Raw genomic sequence first — 20,865 nt, 5'->3', positions numbered from 1 at the left:
CTCTAATGAATGCTGCATAGTAAGCCCAATGGGCTTTATTGAAAGTTATAGCCCAATGACCTTGGTATGTAATGTCAGTGAATTCCCCCCAGACACATATTGTCATGTCCAGGAAATTTTGTTAAGTTAATTCATTCAGTTTTTGTCCGTGTCCTATGTTGTCCCTGTGTGATGTTTCCTGTTTTATTTTGGTTCCACTTCCTGTCTGTTCTTGTCCCAGTTTTACTTTTCTCCCTTTGTCTGTTTTTCCACCACTCCTTGGATTACATGTGGTCGCCCTGAATTGTTTCCACCCTGTGCCCTTACCTTGTGTGTATTATATAGTCTTGTCTCCCTTTGTCTGTGCCAGTTCGTCTTGTCCCATGTGTCAGAGAACCAGCGCTTTATCCCATGCCACCTGCCACTTGCCACTGCCAGGTGTTGTGTTTGTCACTTTGTTTGTTAAAGAGTGATTTTCTGTTTGTTTTCAGTCAGTCCTAGATTGACCTCGTTAGAGTGATTTTTGTTTAATTAATAAAAACCTTATTTTGAAACTCTTCTCGTCTGTGAGTTGTGCATTTGGGTTCTGGTCCATAGTTCAGTCGTGACACACATGAAGGATAGGCTGAGAAACCCAAGTCTTCAAACACACCCCATAACTTGCCTGTCTTTAACCCTTTGAACTCTGCAATAGAAATGATCCGCCATTGCCTACATTGGTATGTTTGCTTATTGTGATGTAATTTCTGGGAGTAACTTGAAATGATTTCTATCCCTAAAATCTGTACAACCTCAGCTAAAAGGTTCAGAGTCAATAAAAATATTGAAATAGTCATACATTTAAAAAATACCCACAAAAAAGTTTTTTTTTCTAAATGTAGAAACACAAATATTTCTGGACACTCCATAAGTTATTTGAACAATGTAATTTTTTTTGTTTTTGAGAGATGCTCATTTTTATTTTTATTTTTTAGCTGCTCCTTTCCTCCGCTCTTCTCCACCTCTGCCAGTCGTCACGACATTTTGCACTTAATGTGACATGAAGTAGTGACATCACCCAGCACGCACAACGTGACAATGTTAAAGACGGATGCCTAGCTGGCCTAGCTTTCCACTGTAGAATGAATGCTCTAGCTCTTACAGTTTTTATTTTAGATTGATTTAAACAGGATAATACAGAAACGGCCACCTGGGAGAGCGCTTCTAGAGGCTTAAGCCTTATTATCGCCGTCATGGGACACTGCTTCTTGTCACCAAGAATATTTAATGTCTTAACGACGTCTTCTTTACTGACCTATAGCAGCACTTCAAGAGAAAAGTACTTTTTGAAAAGACCTTTATGGAGCTGGATAGATTTTATTACAGCATATTGAGTTGTATTACTTCTGATTCCAATCACAAAGAACAGTCTGTATACCTGAAAACACCAAGCTTGCCTCTGTTTTATAGCATTAAATAGCATGTGATACAACCTGGAAGAGGAAACACCTTCAGGTTATTGTCACAGAGGTGGTTTACCCTTTTGGATACACTGTGCCAGTCTGTATTGCTGGATGTGACAGTGCAGGCCCAGTTGGAGGAAACAAGCTCAGAAAGGGAGTCTGATGGTCCTGATGGCAAAGTTGGCAAGGTGCCTTCTGTAATCCATACAGCTCTGACATGCTGCTGTTTTCCAAGCAGCCCAGGCTGTGCAAGCACTCCAGACAGTCCCAGCAGTCCATGTGACCCAAACACAACAAGACACACATCCAGGGACTGAGGAGACATTTAAACAACAGATGGTAGGGGGAATTTTCACAATAAAAGTTGGACATATATTGTGCGTGTAAAAAACTGCTGTTTTTCTTTATCAAGCCAAGACTGTATATTTCCAATTATAACTACTGCCACATCACCACATTTTCCCTTTGTGCCAGCAGCTGGGTATAACTCTTTACCCCCTCTCTCTCTCTCTACCACATCTCTATTTGTAGTAAATACATTAGGTTTAGTTTGAGGGAAAACAAAAGCACATTTGTGAAAGCACTTGGTAGGAGTGTATCGGGTTGTGGTTGAAAAAAAATGGTGATAAACTTGTGATTTTGAGTTGTTCAAGTAGCCCAAAATATGTCAGGGGTAAAATGTGTCATAATTCATACCCTGGAATGAATCCTTTGTGCTGATTATTAATAAACCACACATACAAATTGGTAATTTGTACACAAAGTTATTGTAGTTGTTGTATGTTGTAGCAGGAGGAAGTTATTGACTTATTGACTGGGGAGGAGCACTTAGTGTTAGAGCAGCAATGTTTTAGTATTTAACTTTAACTTCAACTGACACTTCAGCTCTACTCAGGTTTTAACTTTTATGCCTTAAATTGTATACACCTAACCTTCTGTCAACACCTCCATTTTAACTGCCATATTGACTTCTGTAAGTATTTAGTTTTCAGTATTTCACCTTTCAAATGTTTCTGCACATTTTCAGCAGCAAGCAAAGGCTTTTCATAAAATCATGCCTTTTTAATTTGTTTTGACTCCTTTTTTACTATTGTTTAAATTCTCTGCTGTTTTCATTGGTATTCAGTGAAGCACTGTGAGCTGCATTCTGTGCAAGGGACCTCCTTAATGACATTATATGATACTATTATAATGTTTTTAAGTCATTACATTCATTACATTTGTTCCTATATTTGTTTTTTCAGCATTCTCATCGTTGGACATTGTTTTAGCACTCTGTATTAACTTAATACTGGCAGTTGTGTTATGTGATGCCAAGTACACAGTGGAAGATGTCCGATGGTGTATTATCTAAATGAACCACTTGAGTTTACTTAATTTTTCTTTACATTTTGCTTTAGGTTTAATAATTTAAGGTTAAAGGACCAGTGGCATCTAGCAATGAAGTTGCAGATTGCAACTCCCCCCCGCTTCAATCTCCCCTTACCGAGCACGTACGAAAAAACTATGGAGGCTGCGAAACATGCAAAATGTGTGAGATGGCCTTCTGTTTGGTTTGTTCCCTTCTGGGCTACTGTAGAACATGATAGCCTCCATGGCAGGCAACTTGCGGCGTCTGTAGATAAAAAAAGGCTCATTTTAAGCCCAAACACAACGTTCTTATTTTACACCACTGAAATATACTATGAATATTATATTCCATTTCTGACAAATGATCCTCCTAAATGTTACACACTGTTAGTTTAAAAAAGAACTAATTTGTTTTATAAATTCATGGTTAGGATACATTCAAAATAAAGAGTACTTCTGCTTCCTGTAAGACTCCACAACACACCACACCACAGTTTTGAGGTTTTCTGTCATACATTGAGTATCATCAGTTTGCTGACCTGAATGCACCAGCTATGCATATCTGAGTAGACAGGCAGTTAAAACACATTCCCACAGTTCACATTTCTGTCAACTCTCTGTTACCACCCACTTTGTTCTAAAATAGGAACAAACCAGAAAGGAAAACAGATTGGCCTACTTTATAACCAAAAACACTTTTGTACAGAGTTACTAATCTGAATAAATTAACAGAAAAATAAAGGTGGGCGCACATGCCAGCACTCCTTAAAAAGCATGTGTACTGTTATGAACTATAAAGATGAATATGTGTGAGACTCTTATATTAATAACCACTAGGGATGTGTTTGGAAAGTTAAATGCTTTGTAGGAATTTCATGCAGGTGGAATCAGGAGCAGCCTCAACAGAGAGTACAGCTGGGGATTTAACCTATACTTTCAGACTTAAAGATGGCATTATTTTCATCCTTTAATGTTTTTAACTCTTTCAGAGCAGAAATAGCATCTTTGCAAACTGGCTTCTTTCATGGCTCCCTGGTTGCAAATTAACTTTTTGGGTATAGTTTTGCATTTTATGGGCAGAAAGTCAATGAACTTCTGGCATCGTTTCTTGATGATGTTAGTTCATTCTAAAGCTGCAGTAGGTAACTTTTATAAATAGTAACTTTTTATTGTATTTGCTGAAACTTTATCCTGACACCCAATCATACCCAAGACAGATAATTGATTATTTGGTCTTAACCCCAGGTCATCAAATATCGGTGCTGGGAATAAGACTCAACCATCAACCATCTTCAAGCCACCGGCCCATAACGTCTTTCCATTTTACTCTGCTCTGATTGGTTGTTTTCATTTGGGCCATTCAAGTGCCATTCAGAGCAATACGATGAGCCAGAGTAACCTAATTTTTACACAATTTATCTTTCTCATGTACCACTGTCAGGATATAGTGAAAGTTTCAGAAAATATGACAAAAGGTTATTTTTATAAAAAAATTCTATTGCAGCTTTAATGCAGCTGCTGAACTTTATTTGATTATTATGTTGGGCCAACAGATTCTCTACATCTTTTCCAACCAGTTTTATAAAAGTATTTAACAGGGCAATTATGGTGGGAGGATAAAACATTTCTTTTGGCCTTTAATAGAGTATTTTGTATTTCTGTAAAGTGGGTGTGGGTTCATAGGGGGGGCCACTGACGAAGTGTTTTAACTTTAATGAGCACAAAAATGTAAACAACTCTGCTCTCAGGCCAAATGCATTTGTGACAAAAGTCACAGTCCAATAACAAAAACAAAACCTTAAGTAGTCACTGCACCAAAAAACAAAACAAGATACAGGTAAATTCTGAACAGTTTCTTTTCACAGGCAGTCACTCTGATGAACACTTAAATCAGTTATATAGTGGCAGTAACACTCTAACACCAAAACATCCACTTACTTCCATTATAGATTATATTTTTTCAGTTTAAAATGCACTGTTTTTAACATGCACATATTATCATACACTGTCAATATAAATCCTGCAGGCTGTATATATTCTATGTAGACATGTATACATGCATATACATAATCATCCACAATGATAAATAAATGACAGGCTGTCTGAGGGCCACCAGCATTCAGAAAGTTGTGATGCATTTATGGTGAAACAGCTTAGTAAGTGTTGGGATTAAGAACCTAGAGGGCACATCATGTTTTGTCCACCAGAAGGCCACCCTAGAGGGCAGTTTTGTCTTTCCTGCTGCTGACAGGCTTTCAGCTGAAGAGTCAATCACAATGGACAGCGATAGAGGAGGTTGTACTAGTGTCTGGTGTAAAAGTAGTTTAGCCGACTTCAACATTCAGCATTGGAGCTTAGAGCATTCAACAGAAAGGAGTCGCGCTGCCTTCCGCTGCCCTCTGTTTCCATTACCATTCATTTTGTAGTTAGATACTTATTGAAACAAGAAGAACATTCAGGCTCAGCCCTACTATGTTTACTTTTCATGTTTGTGATGTTAAGTGACTTTTTATGTTTAAATCTGCTATTTAAAGGAGAATTGTATGAGGCAGGCTTCTACGTATTACGTTGAGTGTTGAGACCATCTTGGATAGTGTGGAGCATTAGTTACTGGCCATATTTTCCTAATGGAATGTAATTTGGCCATTTATTTATGCTATGAGGACTGTAATTATCTATGTGTAAAACTGGTCTGCATTGTGCTCTTTTTTTATTCTGCACTTTTTCATGTAAAGCCACAAAGAACTTAAGTAATTTAGTCACATAAATCACAAGATTAATTAACATTTCCATGTCGGCAAACATTGGCAACGTAACATGCACAAAATATTATTATTATATATTTCTTTTTTTTTTTTAAATAAAGACATTATTCATGTAAAGCTGTTCACATGGCTAATGAAAATGAATATTCCACTAATATTCACGTTTATATGCAGCTGTGTATATTCCAGTTAACTTAATGGCATATGCCCTATGGCTTATATTATACATCATATCAAAGGCATACTAAAGCATAGCCAGAAACCTGTTAACATTCAAGTCTTTCATAATTTTTAAAAGTAGGTGTGTTTCTCCATCTAACCAGAAGTGCGGGCTTTTCCTTTGTGCGTCCATCTCTACCTCAGACTTGCAAAGTGTTGGCTAGTTGTTTTCAATGACAACGCACAGAGCTGACTATAAACAGGCAGGCCATGTGTCGTAAACTGTGCTAAAAACCCCAGTTGAGATGCCCTAACCCTAACCCTTATACCGAAAATACTCCAGTTGGAATTGAGCCTAAATAGGAATATCCTAACAGAATAAATGCTGTTTACATGACCCTAAGTGGAATATAAGTGTGCACGTAAATGTAGTTATTGTCATTGTACCTGACCTCCAATTCCTGTGAATAAAGAAAATGTGAAGATAAAGTGAAAAGACCACTGCAGCAGGAAACTAAATGGGTCGGTTTCCTTTGTGCTGTCAATCCGGAGATTCAGAATGAGAAGCTTTTACTTTCTTTAAGAGCAGCTTATGGTCAGCTGGATTCAAAATGATAACGTCATGGTAAGGTAGTGATGTGATGTAGATATGTATAACTCTACTCTCACGATACTAAAGCCAGCTTTAATAGTACAAAGCAGATCAAATACACATAGTTTGATCAACTAGCAACCTACAGTACACCACCAGGTACAGTAGTTAATGACGCAGCATTGTTGGAATCGGGAGGTGACATTAGACCTGTATCCCCCTCCACTGCGATGAGATGAGTGAGGGTTTGTAGAGGATTAAGAGGGAAAATAGGTGCTGATAGCTAGATAGATAGTTAGGTCAGGTCACTGATAACAACTCTTTTACTCTTGCTTGCTGTTTAGTTGCTGTGTGTGATTATATGAATCAGCCTTATTATCAGTTCTTTGTTAAGAGTCTATGCTTTGTGTCTCTTTTAATAGGCTGAAGACTGTCTTAGTGCATGGAAATGTCAGGTCCTAATTAGCTTTAAAACATTTTTTTGCACAAGGCGAGTGTGAGGAAGGGATCATTTCTCTCTCTTTTGTTTCTCTTTTTCAGGACTAAAAGGAGAAAAGAGGAAGGCAGGGTTTTTGCCTCCCTTTGTTTTCATTTTGAGACATTAAGGACCTAATGACATTAAGGACCTAATCTTCAATTACATTTATTTTATTTTATTTTTTCTTTTCAAATTGCAAATATGTCATATATAAATTAAGAGTAATAATTATTTGTCTTACAGTAAAACATCCCCATCATTTTGTCAAACTTTACAATTACAACAACATGACAGAAATTAAGGACACATTCTGTGCTGTGACTGTGAAATGTAGTGAGAACAATTAAATTGCATTGACTCCCTCCCTCCTGCAGTATCTGCCCTTCCTCACATGTCCAGCGGTCACCCCATTTTTCCTGCCTCTGTCACCTGACCATTAGCCTCCTTTCTTCACAGCTGTCCTTAATTTACTTACTTCATAAATCCCCTAAAGATCATTCACCTTCCTTTTTCACCAGGACTTGGTTGCACCAGCTAATTTTAAATCATCATTTCTTAAAACTAGTGATGTACTAAACCAGGTTGCGCCAAGTCCAGGTGAAATGAAAAATTTAATTTTAACCCTTTAAGATTGCATCCTCAGTTATATTGTACACCTATTTAACATTGTATGCCAAAACATTTACAAAAATTCAAAATTTTGTTTTCCTGAAAAACAAATTATTGTCTGTTATTATCGTCAACTCAGCTAACTGCTAATGTAGCTGCCGTTAGCATGCAACTGAATGGGGCTCAGCAGCCTCCCAGGGTACACAAACTCCGAGACAAACAGAGGACAGTTTGACCACTGTGGTATCGAGGTAATTTACAGAATTTCCAGATGGACTTGTTTCTAAAAGGAGTTAACTGTTGCCAACAGTATTGTTAGATGTTGTTAGCTAGTTAATTTTAGCTGACTTAGCCCCAGGGCACAAGGAGCCAAACCCAGCCAAAAACACCGTAGTGCTTTATTTCCTGTTATCAAACTGTTTAGTCCTGGTCTGGCCGCGCTGTTCACTGGAAGCACGAGTCCCGGCAGAGTCGGACATCTACACCTGCCTGACCGGGAGAACACAACATACAGCGCTATTGGCTGCTGCGACAAGTCCCTCCCTAGCTGCCTATTTTTACTGGAAATATGTAAATATGTATAGGAGATAGTACTCTAATTTCTGTTTCACCTGGACTTTAAAACAAAACACATCCTTAGCTAAACACTTTAGTAATGTGTATGTCAGTTGACAGGAAACATCTGCTTTCCAATCAAGAGCAATTAACAATCAGTAGTACCTCACACAGCACCACAGGTTGTAACATCAGCAAGAATTGTATTCAGATGGTAAATATTAAATTATGTTAATCTAATGAAGCTATTTTTGTTCTGTCTGACTTCTTTGGCATGTTTTGTAACATGAGGTATATAGTTATTTTTGTGAAATGTTATTTAATGTCTTCCCAGCTTAAACAGAATTTTTGATCAAATTGCATTTTTCTTATCAACCACATTCCATATTCATTTACTCTTCAATCTCAACTAAAGGTCATATTAGCAAGCTAACATTAATTTTTACATTTGTTTCATTTAGCTATGCAACAGTTGCACTAACGGCACATATTTAGTAACAATAAATGTCTACATGAGAATTAGTTTTTGGGGTGCGTTTAATTTAGTGGTGCATAAATCTCCACTTCGTAAACACTTAAAGTATAACAATGTCTTAACTTACAGTATAGTCAGTTGGTGCAACCGACTCCAGATACCTTTTTATGCACATATTTATCATTTCAAGAAATTAAGCAAAGGTTTAGAAAGATTGAATACCTTTTTTTAAATCTGCTGATCCAAATCATCTCTGTGAGGTTTGATACTTCAGTTAATACAAAAGGTGCCCAATTACTGCAGGGATCTTTTGGAAAACATCAGTAACAAAGCAGACAAAAAAGCAGAACTGCACTGACAAAAACAAAAAGGAACACCTAATCTTTGAAGCAGATTAAACACACACACACACACACACACACACAAAACAACAGTCAACCTGTTTATTCAGATTGAATGAGAGTTTATAAGTCTGATTTCATATAAAAATATCTTTAAATACTTTCTGTTCTGGTAAATATAAAAATATATTATGACCCATAGCCTATACAAATTGGTAATTGTGAAGTAAAAGTGCAAAATTTCTTCACTCTAAATGTCATAGGGCCTGAGCCGGCTTTACTTTACTATTCTATTCTATTTTACACATTCAATAGGTTTTATCCACCTGCTGCTTAGCAAAGTTGAGATCCACAGACACACACAAACACACACACTGTTTGCACAGTACAGTATATACAAAGTGACAGACTCAAAGGTCGCCCCGTCAATTATATAGAACTCCAAGTCATTATAACAAAGCACGCTCAGACCTGTGCAAATCAGAATCTGAAGAACATACTGTTGCATTGGATAGAACAGGTGATGACACACACACTCTCACACGCATAAACGCACACAGAGAATATCGACTTATACACTCAGCCAACTCAGCGCAGTCTGCAGGAAACACACGGGATGGGTTCAATAACTCAAGTATGCTCCCTAGAAGATGACAGGTTAGCATGCAAATGTTAATGGTGCCACATTACCCATGATTATAATGCCTGAGTGGTTATATATCAACCAGAAGGCTTCTGCACATAGGCAGTGTCACACTCACACACACAGGAAATATTCATGTCGTCATATAACATGAAATCAGATGAAAAAAATGTATGGGACGTGTTTACGTAATTTTGTGGCAGATCAAATACTGTATGCTAATGGTGTGAACCTAGCATAAGTGGTGACAGCGTGCATGCATGTGACCAGAGAGACCTCGCTCCTTATGTGAATACAGTTCCAGTTCAATGAAGGACTCATAAAACACACACAGCCCAAAGTCAAGTCACTGCACAACAGTTATTCTTTTCACGGTTAGGCTTGATTCTGTTGCAATACAGTGCAATATGGGGAAATACAGCTTCAGCTATTGTACTGTAGTCAAGGTAACATGCTGTAGTGGTATTATAATAGCTCCACAGCGTGGTATTTCAGAGCACTCACCTGAAAAATGTTGGGCTTGTTATAAACAAATAATTTATATAAATTTGTCATTGGTTTTCACTCAATTTCAAAATACCACCCTTATAGGAATTGTCTGCTGCACCCTCTCTTTTTGGATGTAAATTTTATTCATCAAGCACAACGACACAAGGCTAAGCTATAGGTTTTGGGTGCAGACTGCCTACTATTTTGCACATTTGTATGTGTGCAACAGGGCTAGGTGAAGGTGAATTAGAGGGTGTGGTGATTAATAATCGTCCTCTTGGTCAGTCACAACTCTAGTCTCCTTTCTCCATGACAGCTGTGCCAATCACAGCGAATTATGACAACAGCTCAACAAACAAAGAAATTGCTTTTCTGCGAAATCATGTTGTTGTCTGAATGTGCAGAGCAGCAAGATATGAACTCATAGCATCACAAATCTGCAGCCAGAGGCAGATGGTGTGGGATTTATTTCTAAAAGTTAATTAGTACAATGATGATAGAAATAAATAATAAAAAAATGTAACAGGTGAAGCAATTTATACAATCAGTCCGACACTATTTCACTCATAATTCTACTGTATTTCACACTGTAAAAGGTTACATCATATCTTAAAATGTCTCACAGTAACATTTGCTCTGTAATTTATTTCAAGAATAAAACATGCTTTTTAAGTTTGAAAGGAGGCTTTGATCTCCACGTCTCCCACATAAAAAGGCAGAATTACAAATATATATATAATATAAAATATAACAGCCCTGTCTTGTGTGTAGAGGTGTGTGTGGTCATTTTGTTGCAGTCTGGTGAGATTTGAATGCGTAAACATTAGGGTTTAGTGCATACTTTGCTGAAACCAGTATCCAGTACAGATAAACCTTTATAAGTGTCATCTAGAGTATCATTATCCATACTTGGAAATGTAGCAACTTTTATATAATTCAGAGTACGGATATGAATCCAGACAATTTAGATGGTTGAATAGAGATACAGATAATGGTGTACTTGCTAATCCATAGTAAACACAGCAGATAGCTCAACTTACTTGAGACTATGAAATGCTTTGACATAATTTGACATATAACTTGGACCTATCAGGACAGACTTTGACTTAGATTTGCCTTAACTGACATGAAATATTAGCTGAACTTGCATTGATTGTTGAGACCTGATTTGAGACTTGCTTTGACATGGCCTGAAACTTGACTTGGACTTTCTCTCTACATGGGACTTGTAGACTTGTAGCTTGACCTCTCAAGTTTCTTATGAAAACTTGTGAATGGAGTTTGACATGTCCTGACTGACTTGAGACTCGACTTAGAACTTTATTTGACAAGACTTGAGACTTGGTTTCACGAAACTTGAGACTTAACTTGAACTTGTCTTGACTGTAATCAAGGGTTGAATATGATATTTACTTATTATATATTACTAAATAACTATATAACTATAGTCTATAGTATATATAGTTAGTTAGTTAGTATAAGCAATGAGAAAATGTTGTACATCTTGGGTGAAGGTACAGGAATAATGTTTTTGAATCAACATCATGTTCAAGAAATACTCTTGTAGGCTGTAATCTGTCTCCCTTTGGTTGGCAAACTTCGAATAGATGCAAATGTACACTGCTGCAGAAAGTAACATTGGGCATGCATTTGCCAGATAAGAAGTAAACTAGGCTCAGTTTAATCAGCCTGACAAATCTTAGAAGCTTCAGTCCGCAGAAAACTTCAGTGAACTGAATTTTATGTAGATTTGCTATTTCTGTTAAGACTTTCTGATGATTCCTTTTTATCAATCAGCAAAAGAATCCAAAACAAAGAGGTTATGTAAAAATAGAGAAATACAGAATAATGGATAGATGGAGAGATACATACTGTACCTACTGTACATACATATAAAATATGTTACCATGGGTACTGTTGATGATGCACCATTAGATTTTTTCCTTCTTTCCTTCAACTCACCTCAAGAGACGGGACACCCAGAGGTTTTTTCTCATTAAAAATGGCTGAATGGAGGCTATCGATGTTTCACATCTCCCCTGTCAGAAAGCACAGAGAGAAGGGTCATTATCTGACCGGCCTTCTGTATCGTTCTACTGTAAAACATGACAGCTATGGACACCGTACGGCAAGTCCAAATCGATCCACTGTCGAGCTAAAAGAGGTCTGCCTTCAACACCAGGAAGGAGCAATTTAAGGAGGAAGCTGAAATCAGGGAAAGGTAGAAAAGGATAGAAATCCAGGAAGACAATCTGATAGAGACTTATGTACGTTTAGATGTTCGTATAGAGGGCAGCAATAGGGAGAAGGATAGAGTCAAGATTATGGAAAAGGATGCAGTGCATAGATGGATAAATAAATTAGAATTCAATGACAAAATAAAGAATACATGTGCAATGCTGTCTCATTCCCAATCCTTATTTTATTTAACAACAGATGGTCCTCATCAGGTGACCTGAGATAACCAGAACACAATTTTTAAGAGAAAAAGCATAAGTTTGTTCAAACTTAAACATGTCTTCACATGTTCCTGACAACCTACTCGTTGGTGGCAGTGCAAGTAACAACATTCCTCTCTCAGAGTCATAGATGGATGCAAGACTGCAATTTTCTAGTCCTGTCTTCTCCAAACAGTTTTGAGACTTGATACTTTGAGGGTTGAAACACTGATATGAATTGTTTTTGAAACGATCATAATTGTCAAGGCAAGGACAAATAATCTTTTTTGTCATTAGGGTCTAAAGACTGAGATTTGGATTGCAAAATGTATTGAAGACAACCTTTCTGAGAGACCACACACTCACGCAAGATTCCCTGGTGACTTGTAGTGTTCTAATGTTGTAAAACACTAGCTTCTGTTTCCTCTCATTAAACAATATGGCTTTGATATAACTTGTGTATGTGTGTAATGTAGGTCCAGTTACTGTATCCAAGTATGTGCATGCACTGTTACTGAAAAGAAGGATCCTCATATAAAGTCTACTTTTCTCTCAAACCAACCTCTCACGTATAATGTGTCTAGAATAATAGCTGTCTAAACAGCCTTACTTATTCACTTTGAAATTTAGCAATTGCTTAAAAAAAGATTACATTTATTAAACACTTAATATTTTTTTTATTGGAGGCAGTGTGTGGGAGACAGGAGAGAAAAATGGTTTAGGTAAGGTCTGCTCTTCAGTGGTACTTTAAATTAATTAATCAGGCTTCAGGTAATGGAAAATGGAGTCATGAGATTACATCTGCAAATTTTCAATGTACCCCCTTCTCAATAATTATTGTATAATATAAATTAAAAAACGGATGTATTGAATTTTCTGTTGGAACTTTGTAATAAGCTTAAAATCCAATCATAAACTAAAAGCTTCTCTGTGGGAAAGATTTTAGATATAATATAACATATATATACATAACATATGAGCCATTATAATATTATGATATTACTTTGAATGTACTAAAGAGTATCAATAAATTCATTAGAACGTTAAAATGTCAAGCGGTTGAGTTGTAACCAGGGACACAGTTTACCCTTTTAATATTGTTGCTCTAAGGTAATGAATTAATTAAAATAAGAAAGTTCTCACATTTTCATTTACCTTGATATCATTGGAGCATGTAGTTAGCTAGCTCAACTGAAAAACACTGGTAGTTAAACATGCTAGGTAGCTAGCTGAAAAACCTGTCTTGAAACAACACCAGCCAGTGCACATAGAACAAGAGATGTTTCATATGAAGATAAAGTTATACAGATAGAAGCATGTTTTGTTAACCTCCAAGCAGCATTTAGCTTTGTTGAAGTGAGCTATTCCTGGCATGGACAGATATGAAAGCTTCCAGTGAGGACACTGAGCTCATGTCCTCTGTATTAATTCCTTTTGCACAAAACTCAGCAAAGATGGTAAATACTATCAAACTGTTTATTAAACCCAGCATGAAGCCAGACTGTGGGTCATCCAATAAGCACAATGTTGGTGGGTTGATCCTGTGCATCGGTGTATAAATGTGAATGAATGAGTTAGTTTCTGTTTGTGATGGGTCATCCATCACCATATAAATGTGTGTCAATGGGTGGATGCAGCATGTAGTGTAAAAGCGCTATGAGTGGTCGGAAGACTAGAATGGCACTATGCAAGTACAGTCCATTTCCCATTTATTAAAATTAGGCTATCAAATAACAAATCAATTACTAATCCTTCATTTGATCATTTTATACTTTGGTGCTCATGATTTCTTCACACTGAAGGACATTTATAATAGAGTAGGCAATCGAAGCAGCTTAGAATTTGTTCGAGTAAGTGACCCGTGGACTTTTAGAGGTTTTATACATCTAAAGTCTATGAATTCTAGGCCTCTAATTGAGAACAGCCTTTATTTGTCCAAACGTTTAGCCACACCAGGCTAGTAAAAGGGACCTGCTTATATTTGGGACCCTGCATTTAATAGAAGTTTTATGGTATACAGCCTACCTCTCATTTTAAAAATGTGACATGTTCAAACTTTTGCACATAGAATCAATCAAGAGTTTTTGCTCTAACATTTTCAGTGGCATAAATGTTCACGCTAATATACTATGATACACTGCAGAGCAAGACCTTTGACTAAACCATTAGCCAGCTGTCTGTTATCGCCTACCCCAAATAGGCCCTTGTCAGGCCTTGTGTGAGGTTCGTAAAGATAAACGATTACATCAGGAGAACATAGTCTACGTCTAAAATAAGCATCTATGCATATATGAGAGAAAAGTCAGTCTCTCCTGGAAATGTATAGGAAATGAGGCACACAAAGTTGTGTGTTCAGTGATTATTACCAAATGTTTGTGATAGCTCATGTATCACTGGTATATATTTAGTGTGAAGACATATTAGGCCTATGTATCTTTCCAACACTTATTTCCAATAGTTTGTCCAACCCATATACTGTATTCCATCAAATCTATTTTAAATTGCTTTTCACCTGAAATTGTTATTATATTTGAGATTTATATTTGAGATGCAAGATTTCTAATATATTTTAAGAAGCAGATACTGCCAAGCAGGAAACACTCTTAGAATTGCCTGCTCTTTTTCTCTCATCTTATTCACCTTCTCATGTTTTCTTTTCGCCAAAATATGTGACTTGTTTTGGATATAGGACAACAGACGACAGAAATTTGTTTGTTTGACTTTGTGAACAGACGACGGTACTAAAGGGTGAACTGTACATGTTCTGCTTCAGAGGTGTAAGTGTGGCTCAGAAATAAAAGTCACCTGGGTGTAAAGGCTGAAGCAAACATTCTGAATCCGCAAAGTCATTCTCCCATATGAAGCGAAAAGAACAGCTCCAGACAGTGTCTCTTGACAAGATTAAAACAGTGGAGTATTGGCTCAGTTGTCTCTTGCTTTGGGCGATATGTGTTCTGTTTCTGAGCCTCATAAAATCCACTCTGTCTGTGACACAGCTGTGTGTGCTGTTAGAAGACATACTGCCCACATAAAACATGTCGCCCACAGTCTCACATGCAGTCATACGCAGTTATACAGCGATGCCGTAATGTGAAAACCTTGTAACACTTAATACAGTTTTTCATGTAGAAGTTGAATATACAGCATAAAACACTTCTGCTCCAAACATCCACTGAGCAACCACCTAGTAACAATCCCATGCTGTGTTTAGAGTTTTAGATATAATGAGATTATCTTCATTAATATACGCTTAATATATTAATAGATTATATGATTCACAATGACATACTTTAATCTATCCCAGCCCCTGTGGCAATGAGCTTGATACGCCTTGTGTGCCTTGAGGGTTTTAGAGGCTTTTATTTATATTTATTAATTCAATTTTTCATCATATTTTTACTCATAAATTGTATAACTATCAAGTGCCTTATACATGCTCTTGTATCTCAGTGAAGCTTTCTTTTGACCAGTGCTAAATAAATAAAGATTATTATTATAACTATTATTATTATTAGTAGTAGTAGTATTAGTAGTGTTAGTAGTAGTAGTATTGGGAAGGTTACTGTAATCTGATACAGTTATTAATTACTTTTAATTACATGTAATCAGTAACCTAGTTCAAGTATCACAATACTAAAGTAACGTAACTGGTCAACAGCCAATTTGTGTGGTTAAAGGTCAGTCCAGGCTACAGAGGGGAAGACAGGTGAAGCCGGCTCACTTTGATTAAAATATAGTGACTAATGTTATATCAGACACGGACAGGACCCTGGAGAAGAAGTGAACTGTGAAGTAAGTCGTTCTCTGGCCTCAAAACAAACAGAAAGTTAACAATGTCATCAGTTAACTAGTTCTCAGGTGATAACTGTTATTGTGCTGTGTTAGCTGACAATGATGGAGAGGACCTCTGTCAAAGCGGTGAACAGGTGCAGTGGGACATTTGGGGCAGTTCACCTCCATAAAGGAAAGAAAAACAGACTTAAACACCAAATAAGTAAGTCATATAAACCCTCTGTCTGTCTGTCTGTCTGTCTGTCTGTGCGTGTTTAACTCCTTGCTGTGGAGTTGTCAACATTATGTTTGTCTGCACACTAAAGCTGCTGTGTTGTTGCTCTTTTGTGCATAGCAGTGGTAGGGTCAGAGCCTGCAGGGCCTTGAATACACTCAGATTTGTGTCATTTATGATTAATGTGTCATTCAGTCACCTGTTACATGTGTGTGATATGTGATTGAGTCTGTGCTGTTGCTGCTGGTGAGGATTTTGTGTTCAGACTGTGCTCTATAATGAGTCACTAGCTGCAGCTCTTGAAGGCTATTTGTTGTACGCCAAGCAAATTGGTGAAAGGGTGCAAGTCATGTACTAGTTTTCCCAATTAAATAAAGTATAATTAATATTTAAATTTGTTATTTTCAAAGTGGCTTCAACCTATTTAATTGCCCTGTGTATACGAGAAAATAACGCAAAATCGGTTAGGGATTATATGAGGTATTTGTGTGGCATTAAAAGTGGTGGGAAATGTAGTTTATGACTGCGTGAAAACTTAAAGCAGGTTGGCAGAATTATATAAACAAATGCAGATTCATAAAAAAATATATAAATCTGGAGTACTAGTTCACTTATTTCTCTGATATCCCTGTCAGGACTTAGAATATATCAGATAGGAGGTTACACTGAATTTAAAATATATTACATTCTCTAATGTGATTTCACTTTGACTTATTTCTATAGTAACCTTTAATTCCTTGTTGAATTTTTACCTCCTGACTTACCTTAGTTTTCATTTATCAGACTATAAATTGTACTTGCAGTTGTAGCTACCCAACAGTGAGTTTCTGATCTTTTCTTTAATCAGATGGTATCAAATTAATATTGTATGGAGTGAGTCTGAGTGGCATGTCCTTTCCAGAAAACAAGCAACAATTTGTTGTTTGCCACAGGTGCTTCTATGGTGTCACTGACCATCACCAATACTGTAGAGTAATTCTGTGAAACCAACAACAAAAAATATCATCCTCACTGTCAACATTTTGACCACACAGCCTCAATTACATCAGCAGTACTGCAGGCGTTTATTTTCGCACTAAGAGTAGACAGAACAGTTTGCAGATAAACTGGTAAAGTGACACATTTTTCTAACTGTGAGTTCTCCTTCCTCGTGACCCAACTCCACTAGAGCTTTGCCTGCAACCACACACTTATCACTCCCTTCCAGCCTTTCAGATTTACCTCTTGGTCCTCACTGACTCTAACAGACGTTACTAAATTGGAGTTAATGTTGTCGGTTGCACATAACTGTGTGATTGTTAATTTGTCTCCTGGTGTTTGTTGTACCGGCAAGTCCTCAGGGACAGCATTATCAAACACAGTGTACATATGCGACCTCAGGTAACTCAGCCCATCTGTCTAGTGCTCTGATACTGTATGAAGCTCCTTTTAAATCAGGGACGATAGCCCGCGATTTGAGTTGAACACCTGGGATTCTGGGGCAGCTATAACAAAAAAATATTGCAGCGATATAGTTATGGATCACACACTATGCTTGCACTACAAAAGATTTCTTTTTGTTCCCTCCCGCCAGATTTAAGCTGCAACAAGTTAATTTCAACTTTGTGACAGGGACTCCTCATCTAAATTTCCCAGAATGCCACCGCAGCTCAAATCAGTGAATGCAAAGCATGCCAGATTCCTTCATTAAAAAAGATGAAGCCCTCACCCCGTTTTAGGCATTAAACAAGACAATTTAAGATCTTTTGATCCAATTTCTATCAAAGACAAACCTGTGCATCATGTGAGAATACTTCTTTGGATTCGATCAAGAAAGATCAGTGTGGACATTTCCGTCTGTGGTGAACCCACAAATGACTGACAGGCTTTTGAAATCAACCGTTACTGTCAAAATTACATTCGCTTTGAACCGTCGTACAGTGACAGATAAGCACTCAAGGAATAATACACACTGCCCCCGCATGTAATTTTCAAGCTGTTTAACTAATGAGGTAAGTCTCGCCCTGCTTTAATAATTGTGTGGGCTTGACACACTTCTCATCAGTGAACAGACACACACAATATTAGTCGCAGGAACATGAGAGTGGGGTAAATGTCACAAAAAAAATCCGGATCAAAGTGAAAAACAGCTAATTAAATCAAAATACTTGTAATCCTGTCTGATTGGTGGTCATGCGGACGTGAAAGATGAGCACCTGGGGAGAGAACCGAATCCTCTGTGATAACCTTAAAGTCTGTCTGCCTGATGAAGCTCAGTTTGTCTAGTCGTCAACAACCTGCCCACGGGGAAAAGTAAAAGGTTTCTGTCCAGATGAGAAATGAATTGTTGATGCACTTGTAGTGAACGTAGTGGAAAGTAAACCCACCCAAGGCCTGTGCGAGAGGTCTGGACTCTGAGTCAACTAAGCCTGAGGTGTCAAACTCTTCTAGAACGGCAGATAAGAATTAGTTCAGTCAGCTTTTAAGTATGTTTGCTCTGAGCGAAGCGCATGCACGATGAATGTAAAAAAAACAAAAACACACACACACACATCAGAAATGGCACTCCAGGACTAGGATTTCACCATGGCAACGGGTAAATTAAAAGGTAGATTTTCCAATTCACTCCACTGGAGCGTGAAATGCAGATGTGTGTGTATGTAACTGTAGATATATGTTAAAAAAACAGCAGAAAGTAACACAGCAAGAACAGGGAAAGAGAGAGCTGACATGATAAAGGAGTATGTCTGCAGGGTCTTAAATAGTCTAAAATCCAATCATCTGAATTTTGGCCCTCAAAATATCTTTTAATAGGATTTTGACTTGGTACTTAAAATTGCAGTTTCAGTCTCTCTTTTAAGTGTGTTGTTGGGAAAAACTTGATCATGCTGTTAGATCTATAAAACAAAACCGACATGGAACCAATATGACTCTTTCTTTTGCCAGTAAGGATGTAAAATGGGTCTTAAGACATGTCTGTGAATCTTACTCTATTCATATTTGTATATGTTTTGGTGCACTCTGATCAAATGTACTTCAGAACAGTAAGTTAGACGAAATAGAAAAACATTACAGAGGCCTATGATTGTAGCCTCACAGGCCAACAACACTATTCAGATGGTTTGCATTTGAAAAGGCTTCAAGGTTAAAAACAAGGATAAACAGTTTAAAAAATAAGGGGTTTAGAGATGTCTACTTCAACAACATTTATTTAGCTTTATTTCAGTGCTTTATTATTGACTAAATAGTTGCAGGAACTTTGGAACCACAGGAACTAAAAACCCCTTTTGCACATTCCTTTTTGTATAGATTAAGCAAATTAGACTGATGACAGATTACAAAGCGATGGTGGCGTTTGAAACTGAATTTTCCCACTGTTGTCAACCTGTTGTTCTTTGTATTTACTGTTTGGAAACTCTGGTGTGTGTGTGTGTGTGGATGTAATGAATTAATGAGAAGGAGTGAGAACTGAAAAACTCCAGAACGCTGCTCTCTTAGTGTTTTATGTCTGTTTATTTCTGTTTAACAATAAATATGGAGTCTAGCGGGTATCTTGTAATTTTTCAATGCAAAGAATTTACATCTATTTCTTTTGGTAATGTAGTTGCTTAAGTTTCTTGAGGAATAGTTTCCGCCCTAATTTGTAGACAACCATGTTTTAAAAGTCCAGTGTGTAAAGTTTAGGAGACTATATTGGCAGAAGTGGAATGTAATATTCATAGGTATGTTTTCATTAGTCTATAATTACCTGATTATTAGGGGTGTAAGAAAACATTGAAAAATGTCATATCATCAGATAACACTATCCGTTTTTATGTTTAAACCTCCAACTGCTACATAGCAGTGTTATAAACTGAGGGCTGTGTATGTTGTACTGCCATGTTTCTACAGTAGCCAGGGGTGGGTAAAACAACTGAGTTATGATCTATAAATGGAAAAATAAGTATGTGAAATAGCAGCATTGTATATGGGGTGAAGAAAATAATAAAATAACAGATATCTTTTTAAATAAATCACAATTGTGTACAGAAATGTGTGGTTCAGTCACTGTTGCACAGCATTCTCCATGCAGTGTGGACAGTATGTGTTGCTGACTATTACTAATTTGGAGTTATTGTGATGGAGGCAGTTGTTGTTGTTGACTGCAGCAGAGAGTACAGAGAGCACGGGAACAGTCAATCATAAGGAATCACCTCACTGAGCTCTTTCACAAACACATTCCAGCTCCAGAAAGCCTGCGAATGAGACTGACAAAGGCTGAGAGAGAGAAATAATAAAATAATTTAGGCAATAGTATTGACACAAGTTTTTTTGTTTTTCTTTTTGTACCTTAATGAACAGGAATACCCTTAATTTTACCAATAAAATTCAGTATACAGTATCCTTTAAAGTCTGAAGTTATAACAGAACAGGGTGCTGGGTTTGATTTTTGGAGGAATGGAGCGAAGCCTCCAAGCTAGTTCAGGCAGTCAACTCGAGCTGCGCTGATTATACACACGACATGCCTTATTCCATAATCACTAACCAAGCACACCCTTTCAATCTGGCAGTCTATTTAAACTGCA

Source organism: Morone saxatilis, unplaced genomic scaffold, assembly GCF_004916995.1.
Source record: "Morone saxatilis isolate NCDOM2014 unplaced genomic scaffold, NCSU_SB_2.0 Contig3, whole genome shotgun sequence".
Lineage (NCBI taxonomy): Eukaryota > Metazoa > Chordata > Actinopteri > Moronidae > Morone > Morone saxatilis.
The sequence above is the reverse complement of the archived record's forward strand: the minus strand, read 5'-3'. Positions refer to the sequence as shown.